Source organism: Taudactylus pleione, unplaced genomic scaffold (assembly GCF_031769625.1).
Source record: "Taudactylus pleione unplaced genomic scaffold, aTauple2 ptg000317l, whole genome shotgun sequence".
In the NCBI taxonomy this organism is placed as follows: Eukaryota; Metazoa; Chordata; class Amphibia; order Anura; family Myobatrachidae; genus Taudactylus; species Taudactylus pleione.
In genome coordinates this window covers 1,263,204-1,279,367 of record NW_028284718.1, presented here as the reverse complement: position 1 = coordinate 1,279,367, position 16,164 = coordinate 1,263,204, and positions in this window count along the sequence as shown.

The window sequence follows — 16,164 nt, the reverse complement described above, 5'->3', positions numbered from 1 at the left end:
AAAAAATGGGAATTTTTGGGAAATAATTGTAGGACCCCCCCAAAGATATCCAGACATGGGGGATCACTATGGGTACCCCCGTTTTTGACTGCAAAATGAAGTCGGGTTTTTTAAATAGCCGCAACAGGTGTTATTAAGTGATGCAGAAGAGCACTTAGGTTTGTTTCTTTTCATTTTTTTAAGTGGTCCCATCAAATTTGGGGTACATGAAAATGGGTAATAGCATATTTTTAAGTCCCTAAAGTCATTTTTTAAAAATTCTGCAAAAATTCAGCAAAAATGCACCTGCCACTAATACAGGGCTTGACAAATTTTTATAAAATCTAGGAGCCAGGATAAAAGTGTAGGAGCCAGAAGATGTGGGAGATAAATTGGTGCGTAAACTAGTTTAAAAATTCTCCAAGAATGGGTTGTGGGGGTGGGTGTCATTACATGAGCATCTGCAGTGATAAGAAAGGTCACTCACCATTTATAGTATCTCTCTGTCACCTCCAAGGTGAAGTTGATTTGGGTCCCCAGGGTGAGAGCTAGGGTATGTGCAGTTTGGAGGAGGATGAGATGTGCAGCTCACTCAGAATAACACTCAGCACCCACACAGCCAGGTGCCCCATTTCTGCCAGCAGGACTTTCCTGGTGTCTCCTCAGTCCTCCAGTTGCCAGAAGCCCTGCAAGTACTTACTGAATTTTGTTATGTGAAATGATCCAGCACTCAGTCGCCTCTAGGTGTTGTCAGTATGTGTAATTTCATTCAAAAGTACAGTGATTCGCACTGTGGTGAACTCGATGGCCGGCATCAAGTGAGTAAAGTGTGTGAGTTGTCTGTGGCCGGACGGCCGGCCGCCCGGAAGGACTCTGGACATCGCCCTACACTGCTGCTGACACCCAGGTGCTCCGCCCTCCTTACGCCTTTGCCCTGACTTTACCCCCTCCCCGGTTGCTTAATAAGGCACAGCAGCACGAGTGCATGAAGAGTTGGCAGGCTGAGGATAGGCATATATCTGGCGCATCAGAAGCCACCCGGCCAGACATAAGAAACAACACCAGGGGCATTACTATTATGGTGCCGACTACGAGCTAATCAGAGCTCGCGGCCGCTTCTGATTGGCTGCCGTTCCGTGAGCTCTGATTGGCTCGTAGCCGGCCCCATATTTGAAAATGCAGGCAGCGTCGTGTGTGTCAATGTCTGAACTGCCAGTATGCCAACTGCAATCAGCTGCCGGCCCAGCCCCTCTTCCCCTGATGGCGGCTCTGCCCACGATCTCCACTGGAGCTGCTGAGGCTGACGAGGAACTGCTTCCTCCCTCCCCTCAAAATCTGGTTGCCAGGCAGCAAAATCTGGTCGCCATGGCGACCTGGCCCCCGGGATTTGTCGAGCCCTGCGCTAATAGCCTATTCTTGAAAACACCTGCCGCATATTTGCAGAACACCCCTGAACCCATTTCCCTATATTTAAACACTGTTTCCACTTTTTTTTTTCACCCCAAATTTTAATTCATTTTTTTGGGGTGTCCCTTTTTTTTTTTAACTTTTTTTTGACACAGTGCATTTTTAAATTACATTCCCAGGGGTGCAGGCTATTTTTTTAAAGCCTGCACTCCTAAACCGCAATTCTGCACTTTTTTTTCGCCATGTAAAACATGGTGAAAAGTTATCCCCGTTTTTTTTCAAAGACTTTTCGAACCTGCGAAAAGTCTTTGAAATTGAATACGGGGATAATTGAAACATGCGAAAATGACGTCATCGGCGATAATTTATCACTGGTTCCGACTTTTCGCATCCAAATTGAATACCCCCAAAAGCGGATATTGCTTTATTGCAAGAAACTCACTTTCGGGATCCTGGCCATCATTGTCCTCTAGGAACTTTTCCACTGTGCTCTACTCTTCCAGTACCAATAAAGACAATGGGGTTGCCATCATGATACATAACAGTCTGCTTTTTGTTCAGCGATCTGTACACACTGACTAATGGTCGGTTTATCATTTTCACTGGCAGGCAGGGTTACCTTGAGGTCACTATTGCTACAGTTTACGCTCCCAACACCAGCCAGCAATGCTTTTTCAAATCTTTTTTAAGAACTCCATAAACTGCGGGAGGGATACTTATTTCTAGGAGCGGACTTCAACAGTTATTGACCGCACTGCCTCCCGGTCTCGCCCTAGAGCCTGCCCGCTCTCCTGTGCTCTCACTTTATATATAAAAAATGCTTCTCTCATTGACACCTGGCGGGTCCTTAACCCCACTTTGAGGACTTTACATTCTACTCGGCCCCCCACCGCTCATATTCAAGAATATATTTGCTCTTTTGTGGCCCTACAGTCTCTAATCATCTCACCAACTCCTCTATTCTCCCTAATTCCTGGTCAGATCATTCTATCATTACATTTTCATTTAATTTCCTAGACACCACAGTCTCCCGGCCTCCATGGCACCTTAACAAGACCCTATTGAAAATCCTACAATTCCAATCCAAGATGGCTATGGTTCTGAAAGACTATTTCTCTTTAAATGTTCAGGACTCTGGCTGCTGTCCCTTAGTATGGGAAGCTCATAAATCTGTAATTCGCGGCCATATCATTAGTTACGCTTCCCATAGAAATAGAGAGCACAAACAACTCCTGCAGTCTCTAACCAACCAGGTCCATTCACTTGAATCTCTTCATAAAAGCACCTCCATGGATGCTATTTATAGACAGCTGCTAAATCATCTCTTAATGTGCTTTTCTTAGAGAAGATTGAAAAGTCCCTACAGTGGCTGAACCAATGCTTTTATGAGAAAAGCAACAAGTCTGACTCTATAATCACCAAACGCCTAAGGGCTAGAAACGCTATTTCGGCGATTAAAGACTCTACAGGTTCTCTTCATTATAACCCATCTAGAATTAACTCTATTTTTAAAGAATATTACAACCAACTTTATAATGCTTCTGAGAGCACCCCCAGCCAGCCGTTTCTCCACTTTCTGCATCAGAATTTTTATCTTTTTGTGCTCTTCCTAGAATCGACCTCCCAACCTTCACTGCACTCAATCTCACTGAGGAGGAAGTCTCCAACGCCCTTAAGACTCAAAAACCTTCCAAAACACCGGGACCTGACGGCTTTCCCTTTTCTTATTACAAAACTTTCCAAGCGTCCCTTGTCCCCCACCTCTCTACCACCTTTAAACAAATTTTAGATGGCAATTTTTTTAATTCCGACAGGGTTTAGCCTAATTCTCATGATTAGGCTAAACCCTATCCTTCCATCACTCATCCACCCGGACCAGGTGGGCTTCGTACCCTCCCGTCAAGCTCTGGATAACACCAGTCGCACGGTTGACTTTATCCACCATATTAATACAGTTAAACTCCCCTCCCTACTCCTGGCCCTAGATGCAGAAAAGGCCTTTGACAGGGTCTCTTGGCCATTTATGCTCACCAGCCTTCATCACTTTGGTTTTGAAGGCAAATTTCTATAAGCTGTACAGGCCCTCTATCATAATCCCTCCACATCAGTTCTAGCACTGGACCTCCTCTCTGACATTTAATATCTCGAATGGGACCAGGCAGGGGTGTCCACTCTCTCCGCTCATCTTCGCATTAGTTATTGAGCCCTTTGCCTGTAGGATATGGGTCAATCTGGGCATTGCCGGTATCACCGTTGGGGATTCTAATAACAAAGTATCCCTTTTTGCTGATGACATTCTCCTCACCATGTCCAGTCCTCTAATTTCTCTCCCGAATCTAGGGCCTGATTCAGACCCACTCGCGAGCGGCTGTCCGCTCGCAAGTGGGTCGATGGTCTGCACTGAGCATGCGCACGACGGAGGGAGCTCCGTCGTGCGCATGCGCCAGACACGACGAGCGAAGGACTTTCCTTCGCTCGTTGTGTCCGATCAAAGGGGGCGTGCTGTCAATGTTGATTGACAGCACGCCCCCTTTGGTGGGCGTGCCGGGGGCGTGCCTCCCTGACGGGGGCGTTCCCACGGGAACGCCTCCCGTCAGAAGCCGGCCCACTGACATCACTAGTGATGTCAGTGGGAGTGATTTTGGCTCTGATAGAGCCAAAATCACTCCGGAGCTTGCGGTTGAAAACCTCAACCGCAGGCTCCGGCTCGCAATTTCGATGGTCGCGATGGTCACGACCATCGCGGCCATCAAAATGCACGCTCGTATAGCCTGTGGGTGGTGACCCACAGCTATACGAGCGTCCAGGAGGACGCTCCATGAAAATGGAGCCCGGCCCTCATGCAGAGCGTGCGCTCTGCTCAGAGCGTACGGCTCTGAATGAGGGCCCTAATTCAGAAACTGTCAATTTATGGGCCCCTCTCTGGCTATAAAGGAAACCACGACAAATCCGAAGCGCTACCTTTGCACATCCCAAAGTCAACTATAGCTCTCTTGCAGCTCAATTTCACTTTCACCTGGCGTAAGGATTCCTTGAAATACATTGGAATTCATGTAAGTTTTACGATAGCTTAGATAAGGCCAATTTTCTACCCCTTTTCAGGTCTATTGAGCAAGCCATCATCAGATGGCACAAATATTTAATCTCCTGGATAGGCCGCATAAACTCAATCAGGATGAATGTTCTCCCCAAACTGTTGTACCTTTTCCAAACCCTTCCTGTCATGGTTCCTGCTCGGGTGCTTGCCTCCCTACAAACCTCCTTTGGCAAATTCATCTTTAATGGTTGGAGACCACGCTTGCATAGGGCAATTCTTTTCAAGAACCCTTTTGACAGGGGTTTGGGCCTGCCATCTATCTCCAAATACTATCAGGCAGTCCTTCTTATCCAGTTGGTGGCCTGTCACTCTCCCAGGAGATCCAAGCGCTGGGTGAATCTAGAGGGGGAGTTGGGAGGAGTGGATTCTATGTCATACCAACCATGGCTTCCCCGCAAACATAGATCCCCATCTGCCCTATCAGTGCCCTCGGTAGCTCTTACCTTGTCTGTTTGGGATTCCCTTGCCACAAAGCTTGAACTATATACCTATCCCTTCCCCCAAACACCCTTGTGGCAACATCCCTCATTTCCTCCTGGCCAATCTCGTCATATGGCTTCTATTTGGACAGCAGCTGGTATTACTCGTTTTCGGCAGTTTTGCTCCTCAGTCCTTTACGGAAATCCAGGGAAGGCACTCCTTACTCCCCTCTTGCTTCTTTCAAAACCTTCAAATCCGTAGTTTTGTAGACTCATTCTTTTCTTCCACTGCTCCTCCCGGTGTACCCACCTTTATGAAACGCCTGTGTATCTACCGTCCCTTGGATAGAGGTACCATATCCCACTTGTATCACTAAATTCTGACCCCAGAACACCCACTCCTGGCTACTCATGAACTATCATGGGAGACGGACTTTGGATCCTCCTTGGGGGAAGCTACTTGGGAGGCAATTTGGTCAAATGTATCAAAATGTTCCATTAGTGTTTCCATCAAAGAGTCCTTATATGAGGTGTACTCCCGCTGGTATCTGGTTCCAGTCTGCTAACACCTAATGTTTCTCAATGTCTCACAGTTGTGCTGGAGCCAATGCGGCCAGATTGGCACCTTTTTCCATGTTTGGTGGGCTTGTCCAATGATCGCACCCTTTTTGTTATGGTTAATTCACTCATATCCTCAATCATGCCCTCACATCCTCCTCTCTTTCCAGCCTCACTACCCTTGTGTGCCCCAGTCTGCCAGTCATCTAAGCAGGTCAACAAATTGATTCTACATTTTTCTTGTGCAGCTAAATACCAAATTGCTAAGGCCTGGAAGCAGCCCTCTCCGCCCTCTCGCCTGGAATTAATAAACAGGATTTGGTTTGTTTCCAAAATGGAATACATAACTAGTCTTCAGAATAGCACAGTGGACAGGTTTCAAAATGTTCCTCTCCATGGTCTGACATAGTGGCTAGCACCATCAACCCTTTTTTATTTTTCTCTTCTTTCATATATACATTTTGTTGCTCGCACCCATCTCACCTCCAGCATCTTTGCCCTTCCCCCTCTACCCATTCTTCTTGGCTTGCATATCTGTCCATTTCCTTTTTTTTATTTGGACTAGTGATTTCTATATGTGTATACATATATATGCATATGTGCTTCTAATGCCTTATGTTTGACTGATTTATATTACTTACATATAGCCTTTTTTGGGTAGCCAAAGCTGTTGAAGAATGGATAGGGGCATTGGAAGATTTGTTACCAAATGCTACCAGAGAACAGGTGATGAATATCTCCCACATACGGGAAGCAGCTTCCTATCTGGGAGGGGCTGCAGTAGATGCTGGAACTTCAGCTCCTAGGGCACTAGCAGAATCAATAGTGGCAGGGCCTTATTGATCTTGGAAAGCTGATACAGGATCTAAGAGGGCGCCGGAAGTCTTACCTTTCTATGGAAAGGTACTTTTTGGAGCAGAGTTGGATAAAATAATCACTACTCTGGCAGCTTCAAAATCTGCAGGTCTGCCATCTACGTCAAAAAACTAGATCTAGGTAGATCTAGTTTCAATCTAGTTTCCAGATCTTGTCAGTCCTTCCATCCTCAGGGACGAGCAAAGCAACAGTCTTCCTCCAGGCCAACTAGTTTCCGCAAGTCTAAGTCCCAGGGTGGGAGGCTGACTTCTTCAGTTTGTGGATTATTGGCATCAGACAACTGCAGATGCCTGGGTCCGAGAAGTGGTCTCTCAGGGGTATGCCCTCACTTTCAGAAGACATCCCCACCAGAAGATTTTTTGCCCAGATCCTCCATCAGATGCGGTCAAGGCCTTGGTCCTTCAGGAAGCCATTCACTCCCTGCTGTAGGCAGGGGTAATAATCCAGGTTCCTGTGTCTCAATCTGTTTCTGGTTCAGAAACAGAATGGGGCGCATCGCCCTATACTAAATCTAAAAACCCTCAACAGGTTTATCCATGTACCCAAGTTTTGTATGGAAACTCTCCGGTCAATTATTTTGGCAATGGAGCTGGGTGATTACATAGTTTCACTGTACATTCAGGATGCATATCTGCATGTTCCTAATATACCATCCCACCAACAATTCTTACGGTTTGCTGTCCTTCAGCTACATTACCAATTTCAGGCTCTACCCTTTGGCCTATCCACGGCTCTCCGGGTATTTACCAAAATAATGGCAGTCATGATGGCCTATCTCAGACATCAGGGAGTTAGAATTCTGCCATTTCTGGACGACCTCCTGATATTGGTGTAGACTCCTGTTATGTTACAAAACCATCTTAAATGACCATAGCCTGCCTACATAGGCACAGCTGGATAATCAATTGGAAGAAATCATCACTTTCTCCAACACAGCAGATGGTTCATCTGGGAGCGTTTCTGGATTCTCAGGCACAAATGGTGTTTCTGCCAGAGGAAAAGATTGCAGATCTATCATTGCAAATATGCAAGCTGCTACGCAAGCGAAAGGTATCCATTCTGTAAGCAGTGAAGGTCCTGGGATCAATGGTATCCACCTTCGACATGGTGGGGTATGCTCAGTTCCATTCCAGGCCTCTACAAAGATTGATTCTCTCCAAGTAGAACGGACAGCATCATCTTATAAGGTCTCAGAGGATCCTTCTCACTCCAGATATTCGTCATTCCTTCCTGTGGTGACTGAGAAAGGATCATCTAAACAAAGGGCGCCCGTTCTGAATTCCACATTGGGTGCTTCTCACCACGGACGCCAGCCTTCGGGGATGGGGGGCAGTGACAGGTCATCACACCTTTTGGGGAAGACGGACAAATCAAGAAAGTCATCTGCCAATAAACATTCTGGAACTGTGAGCAGTATACAGAGCACTGATAATGGAACAGGACCTGCTCCAGGGCAGGCCGCTCCAGATCCAGTCTGACAATGCTACTACAGTGGCCTACCTCAATCATCAGGGAGGCACAGAAGTTATGCAGCCATGAAGGAATTAACAAAGGTTCTGATTTAGGCAGAACATCATCTTCCGGCCATCTCAGCAATATACATACCGGGATTACTCAATTGGGAAGCAGACTACCTAAGTCACCAGGACATACATGCCGGAGAATGGTCTCTCCATCTGGGAGTGTTTCAGCTCCTGGTAAACAAATGGGGTCTACCAGAGATAGATCTAAAGGTGTCACGTCACAACCACAAGGTCCCCAGGTGTGGGTCCAGAGACCCATCAGCAGCCTTCGTGGACGCACTGGCAGTAAGATGGGATTTCAAGTTGGCGTATTTCTTTCCTCTGATTTCTCTACTCCCAAGAGTTCTCAGAAAATTCAAGCAGGGAGGCGGAACGGTAATACTGGTGGCACCGGCTTGGCCCAGACATCATTGGTTCACCGACATCCAGAACCTGTCCATAGACAGTACATTCCCTCTGCCTCTATGGCAGGATCTGCTAATGCAGGGTCCCTGTCGACATCTGGACTTACCTTATCTGGCTTTGACTCTTGAATCTTCCATCCTAAGAGCGAAAGGTTTTTCCAGTTCTGTAATTCAAACAATGATTAGGGCATAGAAGCCTGTGTCACGACCGGGCACTAGTACTACCTCTGATGAGGTTAAGAACTGGGGGAGTTTAGGTTGACTGTATGGAAATGACAGGGGTGTCAGACTAAAAGCCTGATTCAGACCCGCTCGCAAGTGCTATGCGCTCGCTAGCGGGTCGATGGCGTGCGCAAGCCCTGGTGCGAGAGAGAAATTCTCTCGCTCCGGGGCTCGCTACAAACGGGGTGGCTGTTGATGTTGATCGACAGTTCGCCCCATTTTGTAGGCGGGGTGGCTGGACAAACCCACAGCTTAGCGAGCGGCCAGGAGGCCAGCTTTTAAAAAAAAAGCTGCCGCTCTGATTAAGAGCGAACACTCACTTTTTGCAAGCGGCTCTGAATCAGGGCCTGATTCAGACCTGCTCGTAAGCGTCCGCACGCTCGCTCTGAGCGATGGTCGCACAACTGCGCATGCATATGGTTCGCAATGCGCATGCGCAAACCAGTCATGGCGGTCAGAAATCGTGTGCTCGTACAACACAGAAGGGCTGCTATTTTGAGTGACAGAATGTGCCATTTGTGGGTGGTAACAGGGGGAGGTGCTTGAAAACGGGGGAGTGGTTGTGCGAACGCAGGCGTGCCCAACGGTCAAAACGGTGTTTAATGGGAGTGCATAATTAGCAAAGGAGCGTCATCTATCATGTCACTTGGTTGTCTTTTAGCCTGAACTGCTCGCAGTGATTACGGGAAGTAATTCCTGCCTCAAGCGCTGTGAGCAGTTCAGATGCCGTTCGATGTTCCCGATTAATTTAATAAAAACGGGAGATGCCGTGATTTGCGAACGGCAAAGGGGCGTCTTGAAAAAATAGCGAGCGCATTTAGCGGACGCTCGCACAGACATAGAGGCGTCCTCACACCGTAAAGAGCGAGTGCTCAATTTAAATATCCGGCCCCTTTTTGAGAGCGAGCGGCCGCAAATAGCGTCCGGGTCTGAATCAGGCCCTAAGTCTCCTAGTTGCAGCCAAACCCAGGTTTGGCTAGACTTGCCCAGAGGCATGGAATCTAACTCACCTGGTCGTTTTCTCCAGAGAGCCCTCCAATTGGGATATGGTTTTCGCCACACCAAGTGAGCAGGTCGTGGCCCTCTGGACAGGTACTTGGGAGGGGCAGAAGACTGAAATAATATATAGGAGACGGCTAACACTGGGAACACTAGAATTAGCACAGAGGAATGGTTTGTACTGAGGCACAGGGACAGAATACGCTAAGATGCTCCGGGGATATACTGGAGGCGCAGAAATTAAGTTATATTGAGACACAGGAACAAGTATATGAAGATGACACTTGGGACACACTGGAAGTATAGACAGAACCTGTACTGAAGCACACGGATAAGGCACACAAGGACGCCACTTGGGATGCACTGGAAGTTTGGAAAGAACTTGTACAGAAGCTCGGAGACGAAGTACACCGCAGTGTGTATTTTGTACACTATATGTAATTCCAGATGCACTGGTAATTGATAGGAAGTTGTACACAACGATGCGTACTTTGTACACGATGGTATGTATTTTGTACACAAGGTGCGACTCTGGATGCACCAGCAGATGACCTTGGATTAATACCCGAAGATGTGTATGTTGTACATAAAGGTGCGATTCTGGACACACTGGCAGATGACTTTGAAAGTGTACACAGTGATGTGTACTTTGTACACGATTGTGTGTATTTTGTACACAAAGGTGCGACTACGACAAACTGGGGCGACTTAAGACTCACAGAATGAACTTGTACTGAACTCGGGACTGAATACACAGAGGTGCAATTGGAGACACACAGGAAGCCAGGAATTTGTACTGAAGACGGGGACTGAATACACAGAGGTGCGACTGGAGACACACAGGAAGCCAGGAACTTGTACTGAAAACAGGGACCAAATACACAGAGGTGCGACTGGAGACACACAGGAAGCCAGGAACTTGTACTGAAGATGGGGACTGATTACACAGAGGTACGATTGGAGACACACAGGAAGCCAGGAACTTGTACTGAACACAAGGACCAAATACACAGAGGTTCGGCTGGAGACACACAGGAAGCCAGGAACTTGTACTGAACTTGTACTGAGTACATCGAGGTGCGATTGGAGACTCACAGGTAGCCAGGAACACTGAGGGAAGCAATACGGCCTCTGGAAAATAGGACGGTTGTCACCAGGAACGACTATGTGCAGTCATACAGCGATGTTGATCAGCAACTTCCTGTTGCAGGAGTCGGACCTAAATACCCCTAGGCAGCTGGTCATTGGATCATGAGATCAGCTGGGAGACTGCCGGGCGGCCATTGGAGGAGACTGACCAGAAGAGATGAACCAACATGGTTGTGCCCATGCCTGCTAACACAGGAATCAGGACGCGCGCATGGAAGTCCTAGCGGACCTCGGGGAGAATACTCAGCCCTAACCCACCACTCCAACTGGTGTCTGCACGCCTTGGAGCCTAGAGACACCAGTACAGCGGCGAGTAAAGGCCGATCCCAGGCCGCATCCTGACAGCCTGCCTCTGCCCGCATACACAGTTTGGTATTCTTTTGGTCAGTGGTGTTCCCATAGGAAGTATGTTCCTAAGATACTCAGGATTTCCAGGGTATTGGCTTTTCTTCAGGCAGGATTAGACAAAGGTCTATGCCTGGCCACTTTGAGAGTGTAGGTTTCTGCACTGTCAGTCTGGTTCCAGAAGAAGATTGCTGCATTACCAGATGGTAGAATTTTTTTCCAAGGAGTTTTGGGAGTTCAGCCTCCTTTAGTTCCACCGGTAGCACCGTGGGATTTTTCTTTGGTTGTTAAAGGGTTACAAGCTTCCCCATTTGGACTCTGACACTTTTTCTTCTTGCTATTTCTTCTGCTCGCAGACTATCTGATTTGGCAGCATATCTTGTCGCTCCCGATTTTTGATTTTTCACCAGGATAAAGCTGTTCTTCGTACAAAGGGAGGGTTACCTTCCTAAGGTAGCGTCCCGTTTTCATGTGAATGAAGAAATTGTTGTTCCAGCTTTTCAGCTCCAGGTCTTTCTGTAGGTGAATCCTCCCTGCATGTAGTTTGTGCTCTCTGTATTTATGTGGAGCGTACAAACTCTGTTAGAAAATCAGATGATCTTTTCGTATTATATGGTTTTCACAAAAGTGGATGGCCAGCTAAGAAGCAGACCCCTGCTCAATGGTCACATATGACTATCTCTCAGGTGTACACACAGGCTGATCTCCCTGTCCCAAACAGGGTGACAGCACATTCTACTCGGTCTGTAGGGCCATTGTGGGCATTTACTCGTGGTGCCTCTGCTGAGCAATTGTGCAAGGCAGCCATGTGGTCTTCTGTCCACACCTTTCTTAGGTTTTATGACTATGATAGTTTTGCCTCTCAGGATGCATCCTTTGGGCAACGAGTTCTCCTTTCTGCTCAGGAGCATCCCCCCACCCTAAGGGAACTGCTTTTTACATTCCCATGGTATCCATGTGGATCCCTATGGACTCCGAAGAAGAAAATTAGAGTTATGGTAGACTTACCTAGATAACTTCTTTTCTTCGTGGTCCACAGGGCACCCACCCTGACGCACCTGGCTTCATTGCGTTATTTTCTTTCGGTCACAGAATCCCTCATCTTACGTAAGAGTGTTTCTGGTATACGATTGTTCTTCCTTCTCCTGCCTTGAGGCTTGTTAACTAAACTGAAGCCTTGTGGCTAGGGGCGTAGTATATATGGAGGAGGACCCGGGGCATTCTGGGAGCAGAAGCTTTAACTGTTTGGTGCCTGGTCTTCCAACCATGATATCCCCCATGGTATCCCTGTGACTCTATGGACCTCAAAGAAAAGAAGGTATGTCTACCATAACTCTTATTTTCTATAAATACGCTATATAACATTGGTCCTATGTAGACCTTTTACTTTAAAGATTTCTGAGATATAAATTTAATATATGTATATTTAAAATTGGATGAGTGCTGGGATTGTGTGTTCAAGTGGTTTTGAAAGTGCTAGAGTTAAAAGTCAATCAATCTGTACTTGACTATTTGTCAGTTTACTGTACAAAAATTAATGTGTAAAATTTATTTACAGATCACACAGTCTGCTGGAATTGTCTTAAAGTGTATTGTTTAGAACATAGCAAGTGTCCAAAAAGCACATTGCTGTTTGACTTAGCAGCAGCCCCACCACCACGACCACCCAAAAAATAAGTAGTTTGGGTAGTTGGGCTTTAGTTGTGCTGTATGACGTGCGTCCGGTGGACAGGGTTCAGACAGGCTTCCCTGGAACACAGCTGACCATGTAGCTTCAGTGGCAGGTGTGCCATTCCAACTCCTCACACATGATCCTATCTGGCAATCTCTGATGTATAGACGGATAAGACTGCGCTGCGGATCATCAATGTTGAGGATCCGATTAGCAGCCCAGGGCCTGGCAGGCCCCTTTATTCCCTAGGAGCTTCCGATGCGACATACATCGGCTGCACTGCCTGTAGTTCTGCCTCTGGTCCGTTAAAAGAGGTAATTGTTTTTTTCTGGCAGTAGCATTTGAAGGAGAATCTAAGACAGGGGACAAGTTGTGCACTTGAGCTAACAACTTGGTCACAAGGAGCTGCTTGCTTCTCCAAAGATCTGCTTCAGTTGGAAAGAAAAACCTTTACAAATTACTGAAACCTAGGATCAAGCACGGTTGCTAAATGTAGATGCTTCAAACCTTTGGGTTCTGGCAAAGCAAATAATGAACTTGATCTACAAGGCCAACATAATTTTCAGAATCGCTTACATTCATATCCTTTTTCTCTCTAGCTGCATTTCCAATAGTTTGAATAGATGTATAATTTCACTCAGGCTGTACTGTCTGAACTTAGGGCCTGATTCAGGTTGGTTCGCAAGGCTGTGTTCGCACGCACCCTGCTCGCTGCGAAAATATGCTAATGAATGTAATCGCACAGCAACCGCAGCTCTATACCAAGACGCCCACCACTGTATAAAGCCGCCCACTAAACATGATATGCATCTGCAAGTCAGCAAAATATCGGTAACATCGGAACCATCCGCACAGTTGTGGTTGACCTTACCGCACAAACTGCTAAACTTAATGTCACCATCTAGACCTCTGCCAGCCTATGCTATTGCAGGGGCTTAATTATACACGCCCCTGTAACAGCGTTTAAACGCCCAGGCACGCCTGCGTTTCTCTGACCACCCCCTGTCACCACCCTCAAACGGTCACTTTCCTGTCAATCACTGTGTGAGGACTCTGCGTGCTCCCTGTGAACACTTCCCGGTTCACGTACGTCTTATACGCATGCGCAGAATGCAGACATCAGCTGGCTGCGTGCGAACGCAGCCTTGCAGTCCAACCTGAATCAGGCCCTTACTTAATTTGTTACAATTTCAAATGGTTTGTGTAGATTGCATAAAACAGAAAGGGTTCTCCAGTATGCTGCAATAAGGCAACATGCCACCACTCTCCGTATATCATGGCTTGCTGTGTAGCTCATGATGTCCTCTTGCTGTCTTTCCAGCGCTGCAGCATATAAGGTATGACATTTTACCTTGCTACCACCTTTTGCTTCATTTGGTGACATGGCAGATCGCATTTTGGCCCTCATTCAGAGCCGCTCGTTAGCGGCAGTACGCTCGTTCCGAGCGATGTTTGCACATCTGCGCATGCGTACGGTTTTTAGTATGCATGCGCGAACCAGTCAGTGCGGCCGAAAATCGTTTGTACGCTATATAGCGAGTGCCTGCTATTTTGAGTGACAGAATGAGGCGTATGTGGGTGGTAACAGGGGAAGGTGCTTGAAAATGGGGAGTGGAGATCCGAACGCAGGCGTGCTTAAAGGTCAAAACGGGCGTTTTATGGGTGTGTATATTTAAAACAGCAGCGTCATTGTCCACGTCACTGGGTTATTTTATAGCCAGAACTGCTCGCAAATTTGTGGTAGCAAACACCAACCACAAGAATAGCGAGCAGTTCATACGCTGGTCGATGTACTCGATTAATCTAATAAATAGCGGACATGACGTATGGTGCGAGCGGCCAGGGGGCGTTTTTAACAAATAAACGAGCGTATGTTTTGCTCGTTCGTTCAGACTTAGAGGTGTGAACAGACTGCAATGTGCGTACGGATCATTTGAATAGCCACCCCTTGTTTTTAAACGAACGACCGCAAATAGCGAACGGCTCTGAATGAGGGCCTTTATTTGCATTTGCTGCAGTATTCTACATGTGGTCACTGATTGCTGAACATGTACAAACATTTTACATGCCATAGACACATCTCCTCTGTGAATCACTAATTTTTTATGAAATTCTGAACAGCCAAGTTACGGCAATGAGGAATCCTGTGAAGGGTCTTAGGCCCTGATTCAGAGCCGGACGCTCTGACAGAGCGCTCGCTCTGAATCAGGGCCGTCCTTAATTTTTAGAGCGGCCTCCTGGTCGCTCGTATAGATGTGGGTGACCACCCACAACTATAGCGAGTGGCCAGGAAGATGGTCACGATGGTCAAGACCAACGCGATCATCGGGCTTGCGACGAGATCCTTGTGGTAGGGTCTCGTTGCCGCAAGCCCTGGTGTGCTTTTGGCTCTATCAGAGCCAAAAGCACTCCCACTGACATCACTTGTGATGTCAGTGGGGCCGGCCCCAGACAGTAGGCATTCCCATGGGAACGCCTTTGTCTGGCCAGCCACGCCCCCGGCACGCCCACTAAAGGGGGCGTGCTGTCACTCACCATCGATAGCATGCCCCCTTTGTAGCGAGACCCATAGCGACAGCTTGCCCGTTGCTATCCGGGTCTCGCGCATGCGCACGATGGAGCCGCCTCCGTCATGCGTATGCGTACTAGGCCAACATCGACCCGCTTGCGAGCGATCAGCGCTCGCGAGCGGGTCTGAATTAGGCCCTTAGAGTGGTGCCAGCAATAGCCAATAACAATCATGCTGATTCTTATTGGCAGAGGGCCTCACCCAATAAGTTCCTGCCCAACTTCAGCAGCGAGCGCTCCCAGCTCCTTGGCCAGTGGCAGTGGTGGCTCCCAAGCCACAAAAGATCTGTCCATGTTCCAGCTGCTACCCTCAACTTCTCCCTGGGGCAGGTGGCCAGTGTGTGTAAAACGCTGGAAGAGGTTGGGATGCTTTCTGTGGTCCCTGCCTGTGGCCTCTGGGGCATGATATGAATTTTTGATGACTCACACAAGGTGCATGTGAAAGAGCATTTCTACATCAGGATCCATAGGGTATCCACAGGATACCTTGGGGTATAGGTGATGACGTCAGGCATCGGGCACCATAGAGTTAAGTTTTCAGCCTCCCAGGATGCATCAGGGTCCCCCTCTTATACCCCGCCCCCGAGCCAAGACATCCCAGTTTCGTTGGTGCCCAGCTTGGAGTCGGAGCACATGTTTAGAGGGGGGCTAAGAATAACCCCTGAAGTTTTCTGTCAAGGCAGCTGTGGCTGCACATCTGGGAGTACAGCATGGACAGTCACTGCTGACGTCCACGCAGTCTCCCCTACACCCCGCGTGTACCAGAACGCCGGTACTGATCCGGGGATGCTGGTAAGTATCTGGGGTCACGGCTAGCGGTGACCCAGATGCTTCGGAACATGGCCGGATCTAAGGAGGACAGGTAAGCAGCGGAGGTCCCGTGGTGGGTCCCCGCTGAGAACATGTTCCACAGTCCCCAGGCAGGTGGCCCCCTGGGGACTGGCTG